At 53.8% G+C, this 19,535-nt stretch overlaps 1 protein-coding gene and 1 long non-coding RNA gene across 7 annotated transcripts in view; one reads left to right on the top strand and one right to left on the bottom strand.

The window, feature by feature from the left end:
* Positions 1-19,535, bottom strand: part of LOC123369703 (maestro heat-like repeat-containing protein family member 7) — a 422,324-nt gene that overhangs the window by 246,120 nt on the left and 156,669 nt on the right. The gene's annotated exons all lie outside the window — the stretch shown is intronic.
* Positions 951-19,535, top strand: part of LOC123369721 — a 22,970-nt gene continuing 4,385 nt past the window's right edge. The window contains exons 1-2 of one of the 2 annotated variants that reach the window (XR_006579131.1): positions 951-1,299; positions 8,752-8,806. This is a non-coding gene — a long non-coding RNA (uncharacterized LOC123369721). Of the gene's footprint in view, positions 1,300-8,666; positions 8,807-19,535 lie in introns of those variants that run through there. The other variant, XR_006579130.1, reaches the window with a different exon arrangement.

Here is a 19,535-nt window from a genome sequence, read left to right as displayed (position 1 = left end):
GTGTCTCTCTAACTTGACAAGAGTTAGTGAGCAGGATGTACAGCACCATGCTGACGGAGGGAGGAGGTACCTGCTCTGCAGCTCTCTACTGCTGATATACAGGTAATTCCTTTATTTTAAAAGGACAGACATCAGCTCCTGCTTAGTAATATTTACTCCAATCTCCTGGAGCCAAAACAATATGTCTTCTAATAAGAGCTATGTGATAGCTTCAGAAATCCTATAGTGGCTTCAGTGGGGCAGCTAGTGGCCCGAACTGAGCCACTAACATCCTATGAGCTTTTCATGCTCAAAGAAAACATGGCGATAGCAGCGGTGAGCTGTCTCCCATGGTGACTTGGGATTATCCTTAGGCAAGGTAAAAGGCTGGCATCACCTTGACACAGTTAATGTAGTGTGCCGTTGCCTATTGTTCCTGTAGGGCTTTTTAGTTGTAGCCTAGAAAAAGGATATAGGACTAGAGCTGTGTCACCGTGGCCGGTGATCCCGTCTTCGCACCAAAGGGTTAAAGGTTTTAGCTCCATTATACTGGCCAAGCTTGAATTTGGGTGTTCATTCAGTCTACCTCAATTCCCCCTTGTTTTAGACAGTATTGGTCACTTCCTGCTCCAAATTGTTAAAACAGCTGCCCTATTCCACCCTGGCAGTGGCTGCTTTTCAGTGGCAAGTAGTCACTCAGGTATGCTTTATGCTCCTGTAACTCAGGTTCAGGTTTTGTGTCAGAATTGTGTAGCATCTGCAGTTGTGTGAAATCAGGTGGAGCTTAGATGTTTTGATGAAGTTTTGAGCTGAGATTTTGTTCAGGACTGAAATTCCAAGCAAGAGCAAAGAGAATGGGTACATTTCCTATGGCTTTGCTAGGAGCCTTCTTAATCCTAAAATTCTCTCATATCCTGGCTGCTTGTTTTATGGGTGCTGTTGCTGAAGGTGTGATGGCTAATAGATAGTTGCCAGCTGGGGAAGCTGGTGCCACGGTAAGGTGCATTGGCTTGTTTCTTGCTTGTTGCTGAGCCATGCCCTCCACACAGATCTAACCAATCATGCCTGCAGCATCAGCAGCCACTGTCATCTGAGCAGCATGCTTTGCAAGCAAAGGACTGGATAATCCCCCACCATCGCAGTTGTTTCTGTTTGAAAGCAGGTTAAGGAAGCTTTGGAGGGAGCCTGGGAAGGATGTGGCTGTAGTAGGCTGCATCAGTTAAGGGGGTGGTAGATCTCACAGTGGCGCACAAGGCGTGTAAGCCCAGAAAAAGCAGCTGCTGCTCACGTCTGAGGGAGCCTGTGGAAGTCTTCTATCAGGTTATTACTTTGTCTCTCAGTTAATGATGCTTAGCTGGAATGTGTCTCTGCATGGGGTGCTTTAATGCTTTCATTTGGTGCAGGCTACGTTATGTTTAGATTTAAAGCACGGTTTAAAGGGAAATCTTTATTACCAGACCAAAGGCATTGAGAGAACAGAGTACAGAGGTTTGGTCTATAAGGTCTCAGCCAGCCAGCAGGGCTGGTACTGATCAAGGGGGAACATCTCTTGTTAATTTCAATGCTGGGCTTTGTAAATCTTCAGAGGCAGCTAGAGCAAATGCCCCCTTCATGCCCACGCCACACTGATTACTAGGTTGTAAGCTTGGGGGCAGGGTTTGTGTCTGATGCACCTTCTAGGTGATGAAAAAATAACATTTGACCCTTCCAGCGGGACAGGGCCAGCAACTCAGCTCATGGATGGAGCATGGTACTGGGGAGTTCATGGTCTGCTTTAGATCTGCTTTAACAGGCATACAATTAAAAATACAGCTGATGTGCATTAACCTGGGCTCTCCCCTTTTGGCTTCTTGCTCACAACTAGGGGGCCCGCTTACGTGAAGGGTTTGGGTAAGGCCTGATCCAGCAACCTTAATAGCAAAGGTGCTGTCTCTGGGGGATGAACTGCATGGAACAGAACACCTCCCTTCCCCCACCCCCGATAGGTTTGTTCAAGAGTTAGTAGGTTAAAGTATGTGGATGTTTGGCCTCTTGCCCTCCAATATGGGGGTGTGTCTGCACCCCTGTGGTATTGGGGTGTGTGGGGCAGCAGGCTCTCATGCCAGGTCCCTTTGCTGCTCTGAGCCCTGTGGAAGCAACAGCTGGAGGCAGCAGTGCCACTGTGGGGTGGATGGGGGAGGGGAGGGAGGATGGAAGGGAGGCTGTCTCTACTCTCAGCTGGAGGAGAGAAGCTCTGAACCACTTCAGTGGGTATCCTATCTTGTGTTTGTGGCAGTTATCCATGCAAATTTCTGATCGGCCCAAAGTGGTTGCCAGTAGCAATGAGTTCCACAGCACTATACATTGAAGAAAAAGCCACAGTCTATAGGAGGGTGTCCTATTTACTTTCCCCAAACCATCTATTTTATATATTTTGGTTATGTCCCCTCTTTTCTATCTTTGAAAAGCCTGACCCTTCAGTTTAATCTCGCCATGCTGGTGTATCTGTCGTTGTTGTTACCCTTAGCTGACCTCCTATTTCTGTCTAATTCTTTAAGATTATCTATTTACTTGTTGCTCTTCCTCCACGTTGGATCATGAAAACAAGCCCTTCCCTAGTATGTACTGTTTTGGTTGCAACTTCTAAGGAAGTGAATATTTAAGTTTTTTATGTAAATAAAATTGTACTACACCCTTTTTTGGCTAAATCTTACCTTTTGTGTCTAACCTATCTCATTGTGTTGCTAATGGATTAGAGAAGACAGAATTCAGCAGAGAGGGAGCCAGACCGGTGGTCTGGACTCCTGGGTTCTGTTCTCTAGTTTTGTTACTGACTTGACTTGAGCTCTCTGTACTGCCATTTCTCCATTTTAAAATGGGGGGATAATGATATTGACCAACCTTTGGAAAGAGCTTTAAAACAGCCAGGCACTAGATTTTAAAGATGGATGTTTAATGCCCATGCATAGAAGCCAACTGGAAAATGCTGAGAGCTACAGGTAGAACTCACTACACAGGTGTGAAAGTATTTATAAAGAGTGATGCTGCTCCATTTTATTGCTTATTAACTGTACCTGTGACTTGGCTTCTGCCTATTGCAGATCTTGGGACTCTAACTCAGGTACTTGGTTCCTCTCACCCTAATGTCTGAGTATCTTTCTTGTATTTGTCCTTGAAACATGCCTGTGAGGGAGGGCTGGGCTATTTCCATTGTACACGGTGGGAGCTGAGGCACACAGAGGCTAAGTGACTTGCCTAAGGTCGCCAGGAGTTGGTTGTAAGGCAGGGACTTGAACCGAGGACTTCCAAATGACTAGGCCATCTTTCCTCTCACCCACTAGTCTAATGCAGCTCAGTCCTGAACTGCAGACCCTTCCCCTGCTTGCTATTCTGTGCCCACGCTAGTGCCCTAACCCCTGGATGATCTGGCATCTGTCAGATGTTTCCTGCCTTTGCCTCCAGTTTCTCCAAAAGCTTGATGATGACCAAGGAGTGCTGTATTAAAAGGGCTTATTTTCTTTCTTGGGGCTGGCTTGCTCTCTGAACTGTACAGTGGATTATTGCAGAGCTGGCGTGACCCTAAGGCACCAAAATCGAAAGAAATGAGAGAGAGAGAGAGAGAGAGAGAGAACAGGGAGGGGGTTGGGGAGAAATCTTGCTCTCAATAAAGGCTTTAGAGTATGAAAAGAAGGGGGTGAAACTTGACAGTTAACGCCTTGCAAAATGTCCAGGCAAGATCTCAATCCACCCACAGTAATTATACTTAGCTCTCATATAGCTCTGCTCAGCTCTCAAACATCTAAAAAATGTTTAATAAGTTCTAATTGTGATGAACCCTTATTATTGTTCCTAAGCTTTTATTACTAATTACTAGTATTACTGTGGCCCCCAACAAAGACCAGTGCCCAGGTGTGCTAGGGGCCGTACAGACAATCCAATCCTGGAAGGGTTAATAGGCCTTTTCAAGGCCATGATCTTGCAAATAAGTCAATGGGCCTATTCCCAGTGCATAAGAGTAGGTCTTTTTATGAGTAGGGCCTTAGACATTTCTGGGGTTACTGCCTCTAAGAGAACTCAGTATGTTCTGGCAGTTCTACTTTTCTGGGCGTGGGGTGTGGAGTTTAAGCCGTAACCACCTCACCCCAAAACTTTGGGGATGTTGTGAAACATTAATACAGGTCTGAGCATCGAGGTTGTTTTGGAAGCCTGATCCAAATTTCAGGCAGCTTCTGGGGCATGGAGAGCACGTGGGAAGTGAGTAGGTAGAAGATACAGGTACAGGGAATTGTGGGATAGGTGTTGGAGGACTGTGTAAACGGGAGCCCAGCTACCTGTGCTTTTGCTGCCTCCCCATTGCAAAATGGGCAGGTAGGGATGTGGGCAGAGCTCAACACGCTCTCTGCCCCATACTCCGCTGCCGAGCCCACCAGCGTGGGTTCAGTGCATGTGTGGGTTCTGAGTGCGCATGTCTGGCAGTAACACACCAAGCCTACGGTACTATTTGCAGGACTGGGACAGGTGGGTCTAGGTGTGTCCAAAACGAAAGGCCCGGCCCCTCAGCTAAAGAGGGAGGAACTGCCCAGTCCAGGCTGCAGTTGAGTACTGGGGACAACGAAGGAGAAAACAGGAATGAGTGAGGTCCAAAGGTTAAAACTCAGGGAACCAGAAGGGGACACTGAGCAGGGAACCCCAGGCAGTGCCCACTGCTGCTCAAAGGCATCTAGGGACTTGGTGGATGCCACCCAGAGGACCTCAGCCTGGAGGCATGATACGAGGGAGCAGACACAGGCCCCACAGCTGCAGAGCACCCCCTGTCCAGCCTCCTCCTCCTGCCGTGCTGGATGGATGTCTTGGCCAGCTGAGAAGATCCCACAACATTGCGAGGCCGTGGCTGGGGCGTGCCTAGATCAGGAGGTGCAGCCAGAACTTGTGAGCGTTTCCAGAAGAGCCGGAAGAGGGGGCTGAGCCTGCCGTGTGGACACACCGCCAAACTGTGCGATTTTCCTGCGTACTTCTTGGCTGCTCCTCCAGGGAGCCTTTGGCTGTTCCTCCCCCTGCAGCAGCACCAGGAGGGTTGAGTGTTACCACTTTAGGATTTCAGTAGCAAGTCTCAGAAAAGGCAGAGTCACTACTCCCCTTGGGCTGGGAGGTATGAGTGACTGTGTGCTCTAGGGCTGTATCTGCTCTGAGACTGCATGGGGGGCTCTCCTGCCTGGGGGCAGCTGCTCATCTTTAGCTCCTAAGGCCATCGCCCGACTGCAGCTTTAATCTTATTACGGGAACAAGCTGCTTTATGGGCTGCAATGCGATTTGATCAGTAGGGACAGCTGCATTATGCTGCTGGCAAGAGAGCGGGGGTCACAGGGAGGGTGATGCAGTGCTGGGGGAAAGGAAATCGGGGGCCTGTTGTGGCAGGGAATGGGGGAAAACGGGGTGGGAGGGTGCGCTAGGCCTGTACATTGGGGCAGTGGTGGTGCAATGCTGGGGGGAAGATAGCTGCTGTATAAACATCTTGACTTGTGCTAATGAAATCCTTGAGAGACAAACATCAAGTTTTCTGGAGACAGCAGGGGGCTTCCTTTACCATTTCCATGCTGGGTCAGTACCACGTCTCCCCCCGACCCGGCAGCAGTGCCTCACCTTCCCAGGTGTGGAGCTTTACCCATTCTCCCCTTCCACGTACCAGGGGTAGCTCTTTCTTGAAGGGCTTTGAGCTCTGCTGGCAAACGGCTGGAAGGAGCCGAAAGCATTGCAAGCGCGCAGTGTTTACAAGGCGGCAACGCAGCTTATAAACAAGGGGCTTCTTTAACGGCTGGGAGCAGGGAAAGCACATTCCAGGGAGTGCGCGCCTGCTGGGAGATCAGCTTCCTGGAGCAGCCTGGCCTGACTGGGAGACAAGAAACAGCATCTTCACAAATGCTTAATCCTTGACCTCCTCAGAGCACGCTCCAAGCACGAATGCATCCTCGGGGCCCTTGGGAGGTAGGTGTGTCAGACAGGGGAAATGAGGTGCAGAGATGAAGGGATTCACCCAAGGCCAGAGACGATCGCTGGCAGAGCCACTGGGCCGTCATTCTTGGTAGCAAGCAGAACAGCACTGAGAGGCTATTGGGTGCGGTGGGAGGAGAGCCCAAGGAGGTAGAGGAGTAGCCCAGGTGGCATTACCCTGCCTGAGCTCTCCCCACCCGCCTGCTGCCTGGAGCCCCCTCATCTTGATACAGTGCCATAGAACGGTATTGCACCAAACGCTTGGCCACAGAAAAGGACAATACCTTGGCCTGCTCCAGCGTCTTCTGTGGGAAGATTGGAAAGTGCCTCAGTGAACGAAGATTCACGTCAGTCCTGTGGGGCCGGGCAATTGTATATTTTACATTGCAAGTTCCTTGGGGCAGGGGCTGGCACTGACTATACTGCACCTATCATAACGGGACCCTGACTTTGCCTCCAGTAGAAATTTGTAGGTAAGTTTTACATCTGGGGAAACAGGCCCAGAGAGGGGAAGGGACTTGCCCAGGTCTCCTGAGTCTCAGTCGAGCACTTGATCCCCTAGCTCACCCTCCCCTGTAATGAACACTAGCTGGGATGAGAGATGTTAGAGGCAAGGGTGTAAGGTGGAGTTTTCAGCTGAGCTTTGAAACCAGGTGGACCACTGAGGTGAAAGAGGGAAACAGGGAGGTCACAGGCTGCATGGCAGGAGCTACAGGGGAGGGTCTCACCCTGGTGGTGGAGAGGAACGAGCTGGGATCAGATGAGGCCAAGGTCCATGAGACTGGCTCATATACCCCAAGAGAGACCCAGTGGTGTAGGGGAATGGGACCACGTGTGTGTGTGTGTGTGTGTGTGTGAGAGAGACAATATTGTATTTCTCTCCATGCCTGAGACTCAGAGGAATTTGATTCCTTGTGGTGGGAGCAAAGGGCTAGCAGCAAACCCCTGGGTTTGATCCCTGTCTCTGCCACTGACTTCGAATGGAAGTGACTTGTCCAGGGTCATGTATTGTGTGCCTCAGTTTCCCCAGTTGTCAGAAATGGATCAGTTGGCTCCCTCCCGGGGGGAGGGGGGGCAGAGGGAGTATTGTCAGGCTTAGTTCATTAGTCTGCCAAGTGATTGGAGATCAGTGGATGGAAGGGGCTAGAGGGCTATTAGCCTGCCCAGCGCCCTGCCTACCCCCTGCCGTGGGCTTGGCAGGGGAGGGGGCAGTGTGGCGGTGAGCTTTGTGTATATAACTGAGAAAAAGCCAGGCTGTGGGAAGGGAGCAGCCGTAAACAGATGCTGCGACAGCAGAAGAATGTCCCACTGGGCACAGCGCTGCAGCGGCAGGGAGCTCTCCCTGGGCCCACCCTCTCCACTGCCTGCTTCTCCAAAGCCACGTCCTAGGGGAGGGTCTCTCCTCCGAGAGCCCAAGACCTGTCGAAGGTAGGAGAGGCTGGGGGCAGGGCTCTGTGTGGAGGGATACTTGGAGGCAGGGGGTTATCTGCCCTGCACACCCAGGGCCTGCCTTGCGGCTCCAGGCTTCCAGGGAGTCTCTGGCAGGGCAGCTCACAGGGGCACCCCAAAGCTCAGGACTTCTCCGGCCTCTGCTGGCAACAAGGGGCAGGGCTGGGCTTGGGCCCCTTCAGAGTGCCAGCTCTGTCTCAGGCTGGTCCCCACTCCCCTGCAGGGTTTATCCGTGGGGGGGGTGGAGTGGCTCATTGTGCCCAGCCTTGGCATGCAGCCCTGGAGGACTCTGCCCTGAGTGTGCCAGCACTCTGCCTGGGGGTGCAGGTGAGCTGGCAGGGGAATAACGGGGCCGGGGATGGCCTTAGAAGAGACCCTGACAGGCCACATCAGGGTACAGGCAGCTCTGGACAGGGGCAAGGGGGCTCAGAGGAAAGTGCTTGTTCTCCAGCGCTGGGAAGGGATGGTGAGCTGGCATCCTCACCCAGGCTGCCCTGTATGTCTTCCTGGCAACAGAGACCACAGGGAGCAGGTGTAATGAGCATGGGCAGAGAACTGCTCACTCCCTAGCTGGTCCAGAGAGGATCTATAGGGCGCAAACCACAAAATGGGGGCTGTGGAGAGGCCCAGAGCGGGCATGGGGTCTGGGTTAGCACGAGGAGGGCAGAGTTCCAGGTGTGGTGTGAAATGGGGTGTCTGTGACAGGCTCCCAGGGCCATAGAGATTCAGGGGATGCTACAGATCACAGTGCATCGCCCCACAGTTTCATGGGATGCCCCCCTGAAATGATGCGTGAGGCCTTTGTCCATAGCCCCATCAGCCTTGACGGAGGTGGGAGTGTCTGTGTGTTTGACTGGGTTGTAGTGGAGGCTGCTCAAAGGGGCCCTGTGTAACCCCCATTAGGGGAGCGTGAGTCCTTACCTCGCTGCTGCTTCCAGCTAATGGATGTAGTTCTCTAGCTCCAGCAGGAGGAACCATTTGGAGGTGACTCCTGACCCGTCCCTCCCCTCCATTAGCTGCCCACGCCAAGGCTGGCTGGGGCTGAATTGAGTTCTTGGTCTGGCCCTGAGATCCCACTTGGGTTCTGCAGTGAGGGGACGGCATGACAAACCCAGAATCCCTGCCTCTCTGGGACAAGGGGGAACCCCTCCTAAAGGAACCCCCAGATCAGCACATTCCCTGCCTGTTCTGTTTCAAATGCTGACTTCTTCCAAAGTGAAGAATTCTGCTGCCTGTCCGTGGTGGTGTTGCCCCTCTGACTGTCTCTCTCACCCGTAGGGCCGTGCAGCATACCCCATGAGCTCCAGAGAGTGCTGCCATCCCTCTGCAGCACTCTTTCTCTTTCTCTGTCTTCAGCTTCCCACCTCACTCCACTGACAGATCCCTGGCAGTCTGGAATTCAGAGATCAAGGTAGGGTCACCTCACAAAATCTATGTATTGATCCTTCCAGCAGGCTCACACAGGTAAGTACCCAGGGAGGTATTTGGAAGTCACTGAACTGATAGATATCTGGAGGAGAGATTTAGGTCTTACAGATGTATTACTCTCTGCCTCAGTTTCCCCATCTGTAATATGGGGATAATGATACTGACCTTTGTAAAGCACTTTGAGATCTACTAATGAAAAGCACTAGATGGGAGCTGGGTATTATTTATTAGGTTGTAAGCTCTTTGGGGCGGGACCATCTATCTGTCCTGTGTCTGTACAGCACCTTGCACCATAAGATCCTGGGCCACGACTGGGGCTCATAGGCGCTACCACAATGCAAATAGTAAGAATAGGTGATTGGCACATTTCTGATCATACTCTATTGTACCAGCTTTGCTCGTCTCATACTCTACCATGTGAGTTTGGCTTAGCTTGCTGTTCCCAGATTGTCACTCATCTAGAAATCGCCTGCTCGCTGGCCTTGTCTGCCCTAGGGACGCTTTCAAAATTTCCCAGCACAGCTAACACCAGCTCTGCTCCCATTAAGAACATTGGACTGCCTGGCCTAGGCTGGCTGCTGGCTTTTAAGATCTCTGTTGATTGAGGCTGGACCCTGGGGTCTGATCTCTCTCCCGTTGTCGTCAATACTCATCTTTCTGCTAACTTCAATGGGAACTGGACTGGGGGACAGTGGTGCTTCAAACACTGGTGGCTGGTCTGTGCTCAGGATCCCAATGTTGCTAATACCACGGAGCTGAACCGGTGTTAAAATCAGTGAGGATTGTTGCACGGACAAGGTTTTGGTCCTCCCAAACCCTGGGCACAACTGGAGCACGAGTCAGGTCCTGCCAGCTGGAATAGTCATCCCCTGTCCCATCAACTCTCCATCTCCTCCCAAATCTCAGTTGAAAACCTTTCCTTCCCCACCTTGCCCACGTCTGAAACTTGCTTTGTCTCTGCTCTGACTTACTGTTCCACTCTCTAGTAACAGGCCTGAGGGCATATGGCTTGTATGCAGGTCACGGTGTAACATACCATTACGTTGTTCTGCATTGACTGTTAGATTTACACGGGCTTTTTTATTTCCTTTTTCACTCTTTAAACCATCATGAAACAAATTTCCTTAAATCACATGCCCAAGCTATACCTTATAAAGAGGCTTGGCGGAGTTCAATTTTTTATATAATTCTTCTTCGAGTGATTGCTCCTATGCATTCCAGTCAGGGTGTGCGCGCCGCGCATGCACGGCTCTTCGGAACTTTTTTACCCTAGCAACTCCGGCGGGCCGGCTGGCGCCCCCTGGAGTGGCACCGCTATGGCGCCTGTTATATACCCCAGCCGGCCCGTCCGCTCCTCAGTTCCTTCTTACCGCCCGTGACGGCCAGTTGGAACTGTGGAGTGCTCTCTGTCCTCCACTACCCTAGCTCTCGCTACTGTTCTCTGTATATAGTTCGTTTAGTACTTAGTGTAGATAGTTTTTGATAGTTAGTTAGTTAGGTTTAGGATAAGGTTAAGGGGGGTATCCCCTCCCTTTCCTCCCCCGGTGCGGGCTCATGCCCAAGGCACCGGGCTTTAAGCCCTGCGCATCTTGCCAGAGGCCTATGCCAATCGGAGACCCACACGACGCCTGCCTCCGCTGCCTTGGAGAAGGTCACCGAACAGATAAGTGTTCGATCTGTTCCGCCTTTAAGCCGCGAACTCGTAAGGAGCAGGACATTAGATTAAAACAACTCCTAATGGAGGCGTCGCTCCAGCCCCCGGCACCGTCCGCGCCGGCACCGAGGGCTTCATCGGTGCAGAGCGCACCGGCGGCCCCGAGCTGCTCCGGCACCGCGGCTCCGCAGCCTCAGCCAGCGGCTCCGAAGACCCGGCACCGCTCGCTCTCGCCTTCTAAAAAACACAAACTGGCGAAGGCACTTGCTAAGGCCCGCGCTGAGGACTCAGCGAAGACGATTGCGCCACCTGCGGCCCCTGCGGTGGCCGTGCACAAGACGTGCACCGGGCCTTTGACTCCGGCGCCGCAAGGGCCGTCGAGTCCGGCACCGCCACGCTCCCCGGCACCGACCGTGGTCGAGCCCCGGCTGCCATCAACACCGGAGACTTTCTCCTCGGCGCGCGAGCTAATACAGCTCATAGAGGCACCGAGCCTCCGGCCCCTGGCACCGCCGGCGCGGGCTGTCGTGTCGGCAGGAAAACTGGCCATGATGCTCCGGCCGCCCTCTCCGGACAGACGGCACGGACTACGCTCCCGGTCACGTTCCCGGTCCCGCCGCAGGTCACCGTCCCGTCGCTCGCGATCTCGGCACCGCTCGCCATCACGGTACTGGTCGCAGACTCGACGCCGGTCGCAGTCCCGGTTCCGTTCGTCATCGCGGTACCGGTCGCACTCCCGGCGTCGCACCAGGTCCCGATCGCCGTCGCGTCGGCACCGACAGAGGTCTCCGTCTCGGCATCGTTCCCGGCACCGTTCCCCGTGCAGCCGCTCCCGGCACCGCAGGTCCGAATCCCGGTCGAGCTCCCGGCACCGGTTGAGCTCCCGGCACCGCGGCAGACGTTGGTCTCGGTCACCGTCCCGGTACCGTGAAGACCGGCACCGATCCTCGGCACCTTCCGGGGCCGAACTGCCTCAGTCGACAGCGCAATCCGTCAGTGCCTCGGCACCGCCATGGCCATCCCGCTCTGCATCGGTCGCCTCCGCGGTGGACAGCAATGCTCACCTACCGCCTACCCCACACGGTCAACCTCAGGGGGCACAGCAGTGGGGATTCTGGGTGCCATGGGCCCAGTATGAGTCTCAGGGGGTGCCGTTGCCCCCGAGAGCCCCTGCCTCTGAGCGCAGGGTACCAGAGGCGACTGTTAGCCGGCCGCCCCCTTCACCACCACGCGAGCCTGACCGCGAGGGGACCATGCAGCCCGACCCAGCCGACGAACAGTCCGCAGGTCCTTCGACGGAGGTCGCTGTCCAGGGCTTGTCCTCGTCGTCCTCACCGGACGAGGCGGTGGCCGGAGCTTCCACCAAGGAGCCTCTGCCTATAGACCTGAAGGCTCACCAAGACCTGCTTCGCCGCGTGGCGACGGCCATGGCTCTTCCAGTGGCGGAGATTCAGGAGGACGAGGACCCTATCACTAATGTCGTCGGAGCAGAGGCTCCAGTGCGAGTGGCATTACCGTTTGTACGGACAATACAGAAGAACGCCACCACACTCTGGCAGACGCCTGCGTCCATCCCTCCTACGGCTCGGGGGGTCGAGCGCAAATATTCAGTTCCCCCCACGGGCTACGAGTATCTCTATACTCACCCAACCCCGGACTCGTTGGTCGTCCAGTCGGTCAACGACAGGGAGAGTCATGGTCAACCTGCCCCTGCGCCTAAGTCGAAGGACGCGCGGCGAATGGACCTGTTAGGCCGCAAGATCTACTCGGCGGGCAGCCTACAAATGCGCATCGCCAACCAGATGGTCCTCCTCGCCAGGTACGTCTTTGACATCATGACTTCCCTGGCGAAGTTTACAGAGCTCCTGCCAACAGCCTCCCGCCAGGAGTTCTCGGCAATGTTGGACGAGGGAAAGAAATCGTCCAGGTCCTCCATCACGGCCGCCCTCGACGCCGCGGACTCGGGAGCTCGGACCTTAGCCTCCGGCGTGACGATGCGGCGCATCTCCTGGCTGCAGTCCTCCACCCTGCCGCCGGAGGTGCAATATACGTTACAGGACCTGCCGTTTGACACTCAGGGTCTCTTCTCCGAGAAGACTGATTCCCGGATCCAGACCATAAAGGACGGTCGCATTGCCATCCGCACCCTAGGGATGCACACGCCGGCTCCACAGCGCAGGTCCTTCCGGCAGCAACCCCCCCGGTCCTTCCACCAACAACGCTACCGCCCGTACAATAGCAGGCGACCGGGTCCAAATCGCCGTCGTCCTTCCGGCAACAGGCGTAGCCAGGGCCAGGCCTCTTCCAAGGCCCCTCAGGGGTCCAAGCAGGCCTTTTGATGGGACGCACGAGGACGGCCCATCACTCTCCCTACCGGATCCTACCCCTTTATTTTACAACCGCCTTTCCCATTTCTTTTCGGCGTGGTCCCAATTAACAACGGACAACTGGGTGCTTCAAACAGTCCAGTCGGGATACTGCCTTCAATTTGTTTCACCCCCGCCTTTCCACCCACCCTCCCTGTCCCTCTTCAGGGACCCCTCTCACGAGCATGTCCTCTTACAAGAGGTCCAGACTCTGTTGAGCGTGGGTGCCATAGAAGCAGTGCCTCAAGACAGGTGGGGCAGGGGATTCTATTCCCGTTATTTTCTCATCCCCAAAGCGAAAGGAGGGCTACGTCCTATCCTGGACCTTCGCGAGCTGAACAAATACCTGCTCAAGCCCAAGTTTCGCATGGTCACCCTGGGGACCATCATTCCCTCTCTGGATCCGGGAGACTGGTTTGCCGCCCTCGACATGAAGGACGCCTACTTTCATGTCGCGATCTATCCTCCTCATCGACGTTACCTCCGGTTTGTGGTCAACAACGCCCACTACCAGTTCGCCGTGTTACCGTTCGGGCTCTCCACCGCACCAAGGGTGTTTACCAAATGCATGGCAGTGGTTGCCGCAGCCCTCCGCCGTCGTCAGATACATGTCTACCCGTATCTCGACGACTGGCTGGTTCGCGGACAGTCTCGACAGCTGGTAATGGGCCAGTTGACAGACATACTGTCCCTCTTCCGGCGACTCGGTCTTCTCATCAACACCGAGAAGTCCACCTTGATCCCGTCGCAGCGGGTGGAGTTCATTGGAGCGGTCCTCGACTCCTCGTTGGCCCGGGCCTGCCTACCGCGATCTCATCATCAGACGATGGTCTCCCTCATCCGGGACCTCATCACCTTCCCAACCACGACGGTGCGCTCCTGCCTCCACCTCCTGGGCCACATGGCATCATGCACGTACGTCACCACGTACGCGCGGCTCCACCTCCGCCCATTCCAGTCTTGGCTCGCGTCGGTGTACCGGCCGCATCGAGATCCCATCGATATGGTGGTCACAGTCTCCAGGCCAACCCTCGAGTCCCTCAACTGGTGGCTAGACCCGGAGGTCGTCTGTGCGGGAGTCCCGTTCATCCTCCTCGCCCGTCCGCCACTCTGACCACGGATGCCTCAGCGCTCGGTTGGGGAGCTCACCTGGCCGACCTTCACACCCAGGGCCTGTGGTCGCCTCAGGAGCTAGCTCTGCACATCAATGTCCGCGAGCTGCGAGCGATCCGTTTGGCCTGTCGCACCGTCTGCACCCACCTGCAAGGCCGCTGTGTGACAGTGTTCACGGACAATACATCAGCAATGTTCTACGTGAACAAACAGGGCGGAGCCCGCTCCTCCCTCCTCTGCAAGGAGGCGATGCTCCTGTGGGACTTCTGCGTGACCCACTCCATTCACCTAGAAGCATCCTTTCTTCCGGGAATACAGAACACGCTGGCCGACCATCTCAGCAGGTCGTTCCTCTCCCACGAGTGGTCTCTCCGTCCCGACGTCGTGCACACAATCTTCCGCAGGTGGGGGTTTCCCCGGATAGACCTATTCGCCTCCAAGGCGAACAGAAAGTGCCACCTGTTCTGCTCGTTCAGGGTTCACGCGCCGGGCTCCCTGTCGGACGCCTTCCTGTATTCCTGGAAGGATCACCTTCTCTATGCCTTCCCTCCGTTCCCGCTCGTCCACCGAGTGTTACAGAAGCTTCGGAGGGACAGAGCCACCGTCATACTCGTGGCTCCGGCCTGGCCGAGGCAACATTGGTACTCCCTGCTGCTCGAGCTCTCCGTTCGGGATCCTATCCCCCTTCCGTTGTGGCCGGACCTCATCACCCAGGACTTCGGCAGACTCCGCCATCCGAGCCTGCAGTCCCTCCATCTTACAGCTTGGTACCTGTGTGGTTGACCCACGCAGAGAGGGACTGTTCGGCGGCGGTTCAGCACGTCCTGCTGGAGAGCAGAAAGCCTTCTACTCGCTCCACCTATCTGGCGAAATGGAAGCTGTTCGCGCTCTGGTGTGACCAACGAGGCCTCAATCCCTTCGTAGTCCCTGTCCCTACCATCCTGGACTACCTCTGGTACCTTAAGGAGCAAGGTCTTGCGGTCTCCTCCTTGAGAGTTCACCTGGCAGCAGTGTCCGCCTTTCGTCCATCTGTGGCCGGTCGGTCCATCTTCTCCAACCCGATGGTTTCCCGCTTCCTTAAAGGCCTGGACCGCTTGTACCCGCCGGTGCGGCGTCCTGCCCCGACCTGGGATTTGAACCTCGTGCTGGCCAAGCTGATGGGTCCCCCCTTCGAGCCCTTGGCCACGTGCTCCCTGCTCTACCTCTCCTGGAAGACAGCCTTCCTCGTTGCCATTACATCAGCGAGGCGAGTCTCTGAGCTCCGTGCTCTAACGGTTAGTCCGCCATACACCGTCTTCCACGGGGACAAGGTGCAGCTTCGACCACATCCGGCCTTCCTCCCAAAGGTGGTGTCGGCCTTCCACCTCAACCAGGAGATCTTCCTCCCGGTCTTCTTCCCGAAGCCGCATGCCTCGCCTCGGGAGCAACAGCTGCACACCCTCGACGTCCGCAGGGCGCTCGCTTTTTACATCGAGCGGACGAAGCCCTTCCGGCGTTCGCCCCAGCTGTTCGTAGCGGTTGCTGACCACATGAAGGGCGAGCCGATCTCCTCCCAACGGATTTCCTCCTGGGTCACAGCGTGTATCCGGACCTGCTACGAGCTTGCTCGTGTGCCACCATGCCGCCTCACCACTCACTCCACGAGAGCGCACGCCTCGTCGGCCGCCTTCCTGGCCCATGTCCCCATCCAGGACATCTGTCGAGCGGCCACCTGGTCTTCGGTCCACACCTTCGCCTCCCACTACGCATTGGTGCAGCAGTCTCGAGACGACGCAGCCTTCGGCTCCGCGGTATTACACTCCGCCACGTCTCACTCCGACCCCACCGCCTGGGTAAGGCTTGGGAATCACCTGACTGGAATGCATAGGAGCAATCACTCGAAGAAGAAAAGACGGTTACTCACCGTAGTAACTGTTGTTCTTCGAGATGTGTTGCTCCTATCCATTCCAGACCCGCCCTCCTTCCCCACTGTCGGAGTAGCCGGCAAGAAGGAACTGAGGAGCGGACGGGCCGGCTGGGGTATATAACAGGCGCCATAGCGGCGCCACTCCAGGGGGCGCCAGCCGGCCCGCCGGAGTTGCTAGGGTAAAAAAGTTCCGAAGAGCCGTGCACGCGCGGCGCGCTCACCTAAATGGAATGGATAGGAGCAACACATCTTGAAGAACAACAGTTACTACGGTGAGTAACCGTCTTTTTCAATTGATAATGTTTATTTTAAAACATTTTTCTGATTTTTTTTTTTTAAACCTTCACAATTGTGGGAAACTATGGGGTTGGGTGGATCAGGCAATTATTTAATGACAGTAGATGCTGCAATTCAATAAGTGAAATAACTTTATAGCTGTTAAAACAAATTGTCAACATCACATGTCAAAATATACAAGTTCAATATCCTTAAACTCCAAGTTCTCAAGCAACATTTTTTCCTATTCGTAAACTTTGATTTTTCATGGAAATATTTTGTAGCTGGTTATGTGTGTATGGTGAAATTGATGGTTACTGACAATTACTGATAGATCTAATCCTTCCAAGCCCACTTATAAAAGGTACACCAGAAATCTCACTTATCTAACAGTGGCAGAATGCTCAGCAATGCACAATATTCACAGATCACATCTTTCCAGAATATACAACAATCATACACACAAACCATTCTGCTCTGCGCCAGGCGCTCTCCTCCCCCGCCCCGTGGATCTAGTTGCAGGATTGGGGCCTTAACATGAGTCCTGTTTCACATCAGTAGGACGACTCGTGTTTATAAAGTTTAAAGTGGGGCCCTAGTGGCGAATAACGATACTTGGCACTTGCCAAGCATCATTCCTCTGGAAAGGAAACTTTACAAAGCAGGTCAGGGCCATTATCCCCATTTTATGGATGGGGAAACCGAGGCACAGAAGTATCACATTCGTTCATTATTAAACTTTAGTATCTTCCATCCATAGTTCCCAAAGTTCTTTCCAAAGATGATTAAGTGACTTCATATAAAGAGCCATAGCCCTATAATGAAAGCAATAACCTAGTTACAAAGGAAACAATACCAACCGTAATCTGATAAATACGGGGTCTGTATCTTCTTACACGTCCCTGGATGTCCTCCTGCGCCAATGCTTCCTTCCTTTAATCCTCTCTAATATTGAAGTGGCAGAGTCCTTTATCCAACTCTTGTTGCATAAGTCCTGGCTGTTGACAACTGTGATTCCCATACATCTCCTCTGTGGTATTGGGTGCATGATTTAAATCCAGTCGTTGGGATTAAATTAACCCCAAAGTTCCCAGGTGTTCTTGCATCAACGCAATATTGTTTGAGCAAAATGCTGCAGTGGTTTCCTGTGTGTGGGATTTTCAGTCCTGCTCAATGAGTGCTGGATGCCTGGAGCTGGCCAGCCCAGTACTGTTAACTCTGCCTGCCACACCTGGGATGAGCTGTGGGGTTTAATCAGATTTCAGAACCAGCTGGGTACGGAGGAGAGGGGTTCCCCTATAAAGGGCAGCAGGAAGCTGCAGAGGGAGGGGGAAGCTTGGGAGGCTGTGGGGAGACTGCAAAGCGAGAGAGGCTCCTGCAGGGAAGACCCTGAAACCAGGGGAGTTGCTGGGAGTAGCCTGCTCAGGCAGAAAGAACCCGACAGGGGAGTTTGGGACGATGCACAGCTTATGGCTGGAGGGGAGATTTTTCTGCTTAATTTAGAGCTGTAAGTTACTAAACAAGACCCTAAGGAGGGCAGTTGTGGCTGGATTTGTAAAAGCCTCTTTTTTGCGTTTGAGGAGCCAAGAGGGGAAACTGAATCAAGGGACTGCATTCAGGGCTGCCCTGAGAGGGCACCTGGGAGGAGGCCACTCCTTCACAACCTCCCTTGCCAGATCACGGATAGACATATTAAACAGCACAGGGCCTAGTGTGGATCCTTGAGGCCCCTGCGGATAGCTGTTCACCGTGATAAAGATCAACCACTTAATCCTACTCTTGGCCGCCTGTCTCTTGTCCTGGGGTTGTTCCACCCCAATACTTGCCCTCTGATCCCATGAATAAATGTCCCTAATAGCCTTTGAAAGCCTAAGGGTGTGTCTACACTGCAGTCCCAGGGTGACTGCGGCTTGTGGTATAGATGTACTTGAGCTGGTTTTAATTTAGTGATCTCTGGTGCCAGGGCAGCAAAGCGGCGGTAGGACAGGCTTCAGGGTGGGCTGTCCAAACCCTCCCAGAACTGTGAGTCATTACTAAGGTGGCTAGCCACACTGATGCCCATGCTGCCCTGGCTTACTCTGGTCTGTAACCTCGCTAGCTCAGGTACGAGGTCTACGTGAGCTGCAACCACACCCCATGATTGCAGTGTAGACATAGTCTTAGAAATACATGGCTGGAAGGGGCCTCGAGATGTCATCTAGTCCAGCCCGCTGTGCCAAAGCAGGACCAAGTATGTAAATGTATCCTTTGTAAGCTATGTCAGCTCATTCTCCTGTATCTGCTAGGTCAGGGACACCTCCAAAGAGCCCTAATAGCTTAGCGAGACACGATTTTCCTTTGCAGGAGCCTTGTTGGTTAGATCCTAGATCAGGCTCTTCCAGATGTTTTCTTAGTCTATTTTTAATGATCGTTTTGGCCAATTATCCCCCTTTGACTGCATTCCCCCTTGATACTGTAGCCCTCCAGGTGTACCATGTTCCTCTCTAACAATTCTATGCCCATCACACTGGCTTATTTATCTCTGCGACCTTTTAACAAAGCAGAGGGCTAATGTAAACCCTCAGCCGCTTCAGTGGGATGATGACATAGCTGCAGGGAATGCTATTAACGATAATAATACTAATAAAACACTATGAAGACCTTTGGCTCCCTTCTGTACAATACAGATTAATTCTTTCCTCACCGTCAAGTCTTACTACCTATCTGTTTATACCTACTCATTTACCTCCATATATACTTATCTATCTCCATCTTTTTCTCTCCGGCCATCGGTCTAGCCAACCATCCACGGATTCCCTCTATTCATTCATCAGTATATCTATCCACCCCTCTTCATACATACTTATCTAATGTATCTACCCTGTGCCCATCCCTGGGGTATCTGGGCTCCTGCTGCATTTCCACCTCACTGCAGAATGTGACCCTTTTAATTTCCAGTGCCAGGAAATGCGTCTGTCAGTGAGACCCACTTCGGGGTAAATGGCTTCACTGTCCCCTTTGCCAAGGCAAAAGGGAGGGTGCAAAGTCACCAGCTGTAGTGGCTGCTTGGAAAACACACATGCTGGGCTCAGACGCTGCTGTAGGCACTGTTCCTTTTGGAGCTGGATCCTTGAGAGTGGCTGGCAAGGGGATGCAGCGCCTGTTCCCTCTGCAATGGCAGTATGAATCCAGCCCAGGTTAGCGCAGAGAAAGTTGTTCCCATGTGATGGGGGCTCGGTGTAATGAGTCAGGTGGGTCTCAGCTCCCAGTAGACGGGTTCATGCTGCCATACCCACCACCACAGGGGCACTAATGCCTCCCTTGTTGGCAGTCTCAGCTGATGGGGTGGGGGGGTGTCCCAGAGACTGAGCTCCCTTCCTGTCTCAAGGGAGAGGGTCTCTCCTAGCCCTGATTAAGG

Source organism: Mauremys mutica, chromosome 4 (genome assembly GCF_020497125.1).
Source record: "Mauremys mutica isolate MM-2020 ecotype Southern chromosome 4, ASM2049712v1, whole genome shotgun sequence".
In the NCBI taxonomy this organism is placed as follows: domain Eukaryota; kingdom Metazoa; phylum Chordata; order Testudines; family Geoemydidae; genus Mauremys; species Mauremys mutica.
Note: the sequence above shows the minus strand (reverse complement) of the source record. Positions and strands in the feature narration are given on the sequence as shown.